Consider the following 8,680-nt stretch of genomic DNA (forward strand, 5'->3'; position numbering starts at 1 on the left):
TATTACTTGGACGACCCAGTGCACTTGTTGGTTAGTTGTATCGTAGTTGTGACAAATTATGAAATGAGATTAGAGCACCAAGTTTTTGGAGCCATTACCAGAGATCACAATTTCGTGCACCAAGTTTTTGGCGCCGTTGCCGGGGATTGTTCGAGTTTGGACAACTGACGGTTCATCTTGTTGCTCAGATTAGGTAATTTTTTTTTTGTTTTATTTTCAAAAATTTTTCAAAAACCTTTCAAAAATTTCTCATCTGTTTTCGAAAAAAAAATTTTAAAATAAAAATGTTTTCAAAAATATATTTTTCTTCAGAATTTTTAAGAATGAATTCTAGAGTTTCATGAAGCATGTTGAAGCATGCTGGCTATAAAACCATGTCTGAATTCTTTTGGGCAGAGGTTTTGGCTTAAAATTGAATGAATTACACTCATATTTTTACTAAAGCTTGGCTGGCTATTAAGCCATGCCTAACCCTCAGATTGGAGCTTTAGACTAAAGAGCATAAGATTCCTGGAATTCATATTAAAAATTTTGGAATCCTTATTTTTCTTTTTCAAAATGATTTTCGAAAAAAAATTAAAAGAAAATACAAAAAATTCATAAAATCATTAAAAATTCAAAAATATTTCATGTTTCTTGTTTGAGTCTTGAGTCAAGTTGAAAGTTTGGTGTCAATTGCATATTCATCTTGCATTTTTCGAAAAAAAAATTCATGCATTCATAGTGTTCTTCATGATCTTCAAGTTGTTCTTGGTAAGTCTTCTTGTTTGATCTTGATGTTTTCTTGTTTTGCATCTTTTCTTGTTTTTCATATGCATTCTTGAATTCTTAGTGCCTAAGCATTAAAGATTTCTAAGTTTGGTGTCTTGCATGTCTTCTTTGCATTAAAAATTTTCAAAAATATGTTCTTGATGTTCATCATGATCTTCATAGTGTTCTTGGTGTTCATCTTGACATTCATAGCATTCTTGCATGCATCACATGTTTTGATCTAAAATTATCATGCATTGCATCATTTTCATGTTTCTCTCTCTCATCATTAAAAATTCAAAAATCAAAAAAAAAATCTTTCCCTTTTTCTCTCTTAAAATTTCGAAAATTAGATTTGACTTTTTCAAAAATTTTTAAAAAAATCTAGTTTTTTTTATGAGTCAAATCAAATTTTCAATTTAAAAATCTCATCTTTTTCAAAAATCTTTTTCAAAAATCAAATATTTTTCATTTTTCTTAGTTATTTTCGAAAATTATAAAAATGTTTTTCAAAAATGTTTTTCTTATCTTTATGACATAATTTTCGAAAATAACATCACCAATTAATGTTTTGATTCAAAAATTTCAAGTTTGCTACTTACTTGTTAAGAAAGATTCAAACTTAAGTTCTAGAATCATATCTTGTGATTTCTTGTGAATCAAGTCATTAATTGTGATTTAAAAAAAAAATCAAATCTTTTTCAAAACTAATTTCAATCATATCTTTTCAAAAAAAATATCCTCTTATCTTACCTTTTTCAAAAATTTGATTTCAAAATATCTTTTCTAACTTCTTATCTTCTTATCTTTTCAAAATTGATTTTCAAAATTTGTTTCAACTAACTAACTAACTTTTTGTTTGTTTCTTACCTTTTTCAAAACTACCTAACTAACTCTCTCTCTCTAATTTTCGAAAATATCTCCCTCTCTTTTTCAAAACTTCTTTTTAATTTTGGATTTTAATTTTCAAAAATTACTAATCTTTTTCAAAAATTATTTTCGAAAATCACTAACCATTTTTCAAAAATAATTTTCGAAAATCCCCCTCCCTCATCTTATTCCATTTATTTATTCATCTACTAACTTCTCTTCATCTCACATCATTGCTCCTATCCTTACCTTTGTGTTTGGATTCTTCATTTTTCTTCACCCCTATTCATTTTCTTCTTCTACTAACAATAAGGAACCTCTTTACTGTGACATAGAGGATTCCTCTTCTTTTCTTGTTCTCTTCTCTTTCTTATGAGCAGGAACAAAGAAAAACGCATTCTTGTTGAAGCTGATCCAGAACCTGAAAGGACTCTGAAGAGAAAACTAAGAAAAGCTAAATTACAACAATCCAGAGACAACCTTATTGAAAATTTCGAACAAGTAAAGGAGATGGCAGCCGAACCCAACAACAATAATGCAAGGAGAATGCATGGTGACTTTACTGCACCAAATTCCAATTTACATGGAAGAAGCATCTCCATCCCTACCATTGGAGCAAACAATTTTGAGCTGAAACCTCAGCTAGTTTCTCTGATGCAACAGAACTGCAAGTTTCATGGACTTCCATCTAAAGATCCTTTTCAGTTCTTAACTGAATTCTTGCAGATCTGTGATACTGTTAAGACTAATGGAGTAGATCCTGAAGTCTATAGGCTCATGCTTTTCCCTTTTGCTGTAAGAGACAGAGCTAGAGTGTGGTTGGACTCTCAACCTAAAGATAGCCTGAACTCTTGGAATAAGCTGGTCACGGCTTTCTTAGCCAAGTTCTTTCCTCCTCAAAAGCTGAGCAAGCTTAGAGTGGATGTTCAAACCTTCAGACAGAAAGAAGGTGAATCCCTCTATGAAGCTTGGGAAAGATACAAGCAGCTGACCAAAAAGTGTCCTTCTGACATGCTTTCAGAATGGACCATCCTGGATATATTCTATGATGGTTTATCTGAGCTATCAAAGATGTCATTGGATACTTCTGCAGGTGGATCCATTCACCTAAAGAAAACGCCTGTAGAAGCTCAAGAACTCATTGACATGGTTTCTAATAACCAGTTCATGTACACTTCTAAGAGGAATCCTATGAGTAATGGGACGCCTATGAAGAAGGGAGTTCTTGAAATTGATACTCTGAATGCCATATTGGCTCAGAACAAAATATTGACTCAGCAAGTCAATATGATTTCTCAGAGTCTGAATGGAATGCAAGCTGCATCCAACAGTACTCAAGAGGCATCTTCTGAAGAAGAAGCTTATGATCCTGATAACCCTGCAATAGCAGAGGTGATTACTTAGGTGAACCTTATGGAAACACCTATAACTCATCATGGAGAAATCATCCAAATTTCTCATGGAAGGATCAAAAGCCTCAACAAGGCTTTAATAATGGTGGAAGAAATAGGTTTAACAATAGTAAACCTTTTCCATCATCCACTCAGCAACAGACAGAGAATTCTGAGCAGAATCTATCTAGCTTAGCAAACTTAGTCTCTGATCTATCTAAGGCCACTGTGAGTTTCATGAATGAAACAAGGTCCTCCATTAGAAATTTGGAGGCACAAGTGGGCCAGCTGAGTAAGAAGATCACTGAAATCCCTCCCAGTACTCTCCCAAGCAATACAGAAGAAAATCCAAAGAGAGAGTGCAAGGCCATTGATATTACCAAAATGGCCGAACCCAAAGAGGGAGAGGAGGACGTGAATCCCAGTGAGGAAGACCTCCGAGGACGTCCAGTGATCAATAAGGAGTTTTCCTCTGAGGAACCAAAGGAATCTGAGGCTCATCTAGAGACCATAGAGATTCCATTGAACCTCTTTATGCCCTTCATGAGCTCTGATGAGTATTCCTCTTCTAAAGAGAATGAGGATGTCACTGAAGAGCAAGCTGCCAAGTTCCTTGGTACAATCATGAAGCTGAATGCCAAATTATTTGGTATTGAGACTTGGGAAGATGAACCTCCCTTGTTCACCAATGAACTAAGTGATCTGGATCAACTGACATTGCCTCAGAAGAAACAGGATCCTAAAAAGTTCATAATACCTTGTACCATAGGCACCATGCTCTTTGAAAAGGCTCTGTGTGACCTTGGTTCAGGGATAAACCTCATGCCCCTCTCTGTAATAGAGAAACTGGGAATTTATGGGGTGCAAGCTGCTAAAATCTCATTAGAGATGGCAGACAATTCAAGAAAATAGGCTTATGGACAAGTAGAGGACGTGTTAGTAAAGGTTGAAGGCCTTTACATCCCTGCTAATTTCATAGTCCTAGACACTGGAAAGGAAGAGGATGTATCCATCATCCTAGGGAGGCCTTTCCTATCTACAGCAAGAGCTGTGATTGATGTGGACAGAGGAGAATTGATCCTTCAATTAAATAAGGACAACCTTGTGTTTACAACTCAAGGATCTTTCTCTGCATCCATGGAGAGGAAGCAGAAAAAGCTTCTCTCAAAGCAGAGTCAACAAAAGCCCCCACAGTCAAACTCTAAGTTTAGTGTTGGGAGGCCACAACCAAACTCTAAGTTTGGTGTTGGGAGGTCTCAACAAAGCTCTGTACATCTGTGAGGCTCCATGAGAGCCCACTGTCAAGCTATTGACATTAAAGAAGCGCTTGTTGGGAGGCAACCCAATGTTTATTTATCTAATTTTGTTTTTGTTTTTCATGTTTTCTTAGGTTCATGATCATGTGGAGTCACAAAATAAATGAAAAATTTAGAAACAGAATCAAAAACAGCGGAAGAAAAATCACACCCTGGAGGAAGCACCTGTCTGGCGTTCAACGCCAGAACAGAGTATGGTTCTGGCACAAAACGCCCAAAATGGGCAGTATCTGGGCGCTGAACGCCCAAAATAGGCAGCATCTGGGCGCTGAACGCCAGAATTGCACCCTGGAGAAGAGCTGGCGCTGAACGCCCAAAACAAGCATGGTTCTGGCGTTTAACGCCAGAAATGGGCAACAAATGGGCGTTGAACACCCAAAATGGGCACCAACCTGGCGCTGAACGCCCAGAGTTGTGTGCAAGGGCATTTTACATGCCTAATTTGGTGCAAGGTTGTAAATCCTTGAACACCTCAGGATCTGTGGACCCCACAGAATCCCCACCTACCTTCACTCACTCTCTTCTCTCTTCTCAATCATCCTCTATTCCCAATAAACACCCTTCTCCAAAACCCTTCACCTATCACCTCCATCCCTCTTCCCTATTAACCCTTCACCACTCATATCCACCCACTCTTCCCCATAAACCTACCCAATAAACTCCACCTACCTTCAAAATTCAAAATCAATTTCCCACCCAAACCCACCCATATGGCCGAACCTTAACCCCCCCTCTCTTCCCTATATAAAGCCTTCCATTCTTCTTTATTTTCACACAACACAACCCTCTCTTTCCCCTCTTGGCCGAAACACACCTCCCCCCTCTTCTCCATATTTTCTTCTTCTTCTTCATCTAATTCTTTCTTTTCTTGCTCGAGGGCGAGCAATATTCTAAGTTTGGTGTGGTAAAAGCATAAGCTTTTTGTATTTCCATTACCATTGATGGCACCTAAGACCGGAGAATCCTCTAGAAAAGGGAAAGGGAAGACAAAAGCTTCCACCTCCGAGTCATGGGAGATGGAAAGGTTCATCTCCAAAGCCCATCAAGACCACTTCTATGATGTTGTGGCCAAGAAGAAGGTGATCCCCAAGGTCCCTTTCAAGCTCAAGAGAAATGAGTATCCGGAGATCCGACATGAAATCCAAAGAAGAGGTTGGAAAGTTCTAACAAACCCCATCCAACAAGTCGGCATCTTAATGGTTCAAGAGTTCTATGCCAATGCATGGATCACTAAGAACCATGATCAAAGTAAGAACTCGAATCCAAAGAATTATATTACAATAGTTCGGGGGAATTACTTAGATTTTAGTCCGGAAAATGTGAGGCTGGCGTTTAACTTGCCCATGATGCAAGGAGATGAACGCCCCTACACTAGAAGGGTCAACTTTAATCAAAGGTTGGACCAAATCCTTATGGACATATGTGTCGAAGGAGCTCAATGGAAGATTGACTCCAAAGGCAAGCCGGTTCAACTAAGAAGACTGGACCTCAAGCCTGTGGCTAGAGGATGGTTGGAGTTCATCCAACGCTCCATCATCCCCACTAGCAACTGATCCGAAGTTACTGTGGATCAGGCCATCATGATCCATAGCATCATGATTGGAGTGGAAGTAGAAGTTCATGAAGTCATCTCCCTTGAACTCTACAAAATAGCCGAAAAGCCCTCCCCTGGGGCAAGGCTAGCTTTCCCTCATCTTATTTGCTATCTATGTTACTCAGCTGGAGCTTTCATAGAAGGAGACATTCACATTGAGGAAGAGAAGCCCATCACTAAGAAAAAGATGGAGCAAACAAGAGAGCCCATTCATGGAGCTCAAGAGGCGTATGAAGCTCATCACCATGAGACCCCGGAGATGCCTCAAATGCATTTTCCTCCACAAAACTATTGGGAGCAAATCAACACCTCCCTAGGAGAATTAAGTTCCAACATGGGACAATTAAGGGTGGAACATCAAGAGCACTCCATCATCCTTCATGAAATTAGAGAAGATCAAAAAGCAATGAGGGAGGAGCAACAAAGACAAGGAAGAGACATAGAAGAGCTCAAGGACATCATTGGTTCCTCAAGAAGGAAACGCCACCATCACTAAGGTGGATTCATTCCTTGTTCTTATTTCTTCTGTTTTTCGTTTTCTATGTGCTTATCTATGTTTGTGTCTTCATTACATGATCATTAGTAGTTAGTAACTATGTCTTAAAGTTATGAATGTCCTATGAATCCATCACCTCTCTTAAATGAAAAATGTTTTAATTCAAAAGAACAAGAAGTACATGAGTTTTGAATTTATCCTTGAACTTAGCTTAATTATATTGATGTGGTGACAATGCTTCTTGTTTTCTGAATGAATGCTTGAACAGTGCATATGTCTTTTGAAGTTGTTGTTTAAGAATGTTAAATATGTTGGCTCTTGAAAGAATGATGACTAGGAGACATGTTATTTGATAATCTGAAAAATCATAAAAATGATTCTTGAAGCAAGAAAAAGCAGCAAGGAACAAAGCTTGCAGAAAAAAAAAAGTATAGGCAAAAAAAAAATAGAAAGAAAAAGAAAAAGCAAGCAGAAAAAGCCAAAAGCTCTTAAAACCAAGAGGCAAGAGAAAAAAGCCAATAACCCTTAAAACCAAAAGGCAAGGGCAATAAAAAGAATCCCAAGGCTTTGAGAATCAGTGGATAGGAGGGCCTAAAGGAATAAAATCCTGGCCTAAGCGGCTAAATCAAGCTGTCCCTAACCATGTGCTTGTGGCGTGAAGGTGTCAAGTGAAAACTTGAGACTGAGCGGTTAAAGTCAAGGTCCAAAGCAAAAAAAGAGTGTGCTTAAGAACCCTGGACACCTCTAATTGGGGACTCTAGCAAAGCTGAGTCACAATCTGAAAAGGTTCACCCAATTATGTGTCTGTGGCATTTATGTATCCGGTGGTAATACTGGAAAACAAAGTGCTTAGGGCCACAGCCAAGACTCATAAAGAAGCTGTGTTCAAGAATCATCATACTGAACTAGGAGAATCAATAACACTATCTGAACTCTGAGTTCCTATAGAAGCCAATCATTCTGAACTTCAATGGATAAAGTGAGATGCCAAAACTATTCAAGAGGCAAAAAGCTACAAGTCCCGCTCATCTAATTGGAGCTATGTTTCATTGATAGTTTGGAATTTACAGTATATTCTCTTCTTTTTATCCTATTTGATTTTTAGTTGCTTGGGGACAAGCAACAATTTAAGTTTGGTGTTGTGATGAGCGGATAATTTATACGCTTTTTGGCATTGTTTTTAGTATATTTTTAGTAGAATCTAGTTACTTTTAAGGATGTTTTCATTAGTTTTTATGTTAAATTCACATTTCTGGACTTTACTATGAGTTTGTGTGTTTTTCTGTGATTTCAGGTATTTTCTGGCTGAAATTGAGGGACTTGAGCAAAAATCAGATTCAGAGGTTGAAGAAGGACTGCTGATGCTGTTGGATTCTGACCTCCCTGCACTCAAAATGGATTTTCTGGAGCTACAGAACTCAAAATGGCACGCTTCTAATTGCGTTGGAAAGTAAACATCCAGGGCTTTCCAGAAATATATAATAGTCCATACTTTTCTCGAGTTTAGATGATGCAAACTGGCGTTCAACGCCAGCTCTCTGCCCAATTCTGGCGTTCAGCGCCAGAAACAAGTTGCAAAGTGGAGTTCAACGCCCAAACTGGCACAAAAGCTGGCGTTCAACTCCAAGAAGGACCTCTACACGTGAAACACTCAAGCTCAGCCCAAGCACACACCAAGTGGGCCCCTGAAGTGGATTTATGCATCAATTACTTACTTCTGTAAACCCTAGTAGCTAGTTTATTATAAATAGGACTTTTTACTATTGTATTAGACATCTTCGGATCATCTTTGGATTATATTTTGATCCTTTGATCATCTTGGGACGCCTAGTTCTTAGATCATGGGGGATGGCCACACGGCCATGCCTGGACCTATCACTTATGTATTTTCATACGGTAGAGTTTTTGCACTCCATAGATTAAGGTGTGGAACTCTGCTGTTCCTCAAAGATTAATGCAAAGTACTACTGTTTTTCTATTCAATTCAACTTATTCCGCTTCTAAGATATTCATTCACACTTCAACATGAATGTGATGAATGTGACAATCATCATCATTCCCTACGAACGCGTGCCTGACAACCACTTCCATTCTACCTCAGATTGAATGAGTATCACTTAGATTACTAATACAGGGGACCGAGTCCGAGATATTGGGATCTTCGTGGTATAAGCTAGATTGATGGCGGCATTCATGAAAATCCGGAAAATCTAAACCTTGTCTGTGGTATTCCAAGTAGGATTCAGGGATTGAATGACTGTGA

General features: G+C 38.2%; 1 non-coding gene across 1 annotated transcript; it reads right to left on the reverse strand.

Moving 5' to 3' along the window:
- Nucleotides 1-2,529: 2,529 nt before the first annotated feature.
- On the reverse strand, nt 2,530-2,637 carry LOC112761701 (small nucleolar RNA R71). Its single transcript, XR_003182083.1, has one exon. It is a non-coding gene; the product is annotated as a small nucleolar RNA R71 (small nucleolar RNA).
- Nucleotides 2,638-8,680: the final 6,043 nt, after the last annotated feature.

The sequence above is a fragment of the Arachis hypogaea genome, chromosome 16 (assembly GCF_003086295.3).
Source record: "Arachis hypogaea cultivar Tifrunner chromosome 16, arahy.Tifrunner.gnm2.J5K5, whole genome shotgun sequence".
Lineage (NCBI taxonomy): Eukaryota > Viridiplantae > Streptophyta > Magnoliopsida > Fabales > Fabaceae > Arachis > Arachis hypogaea.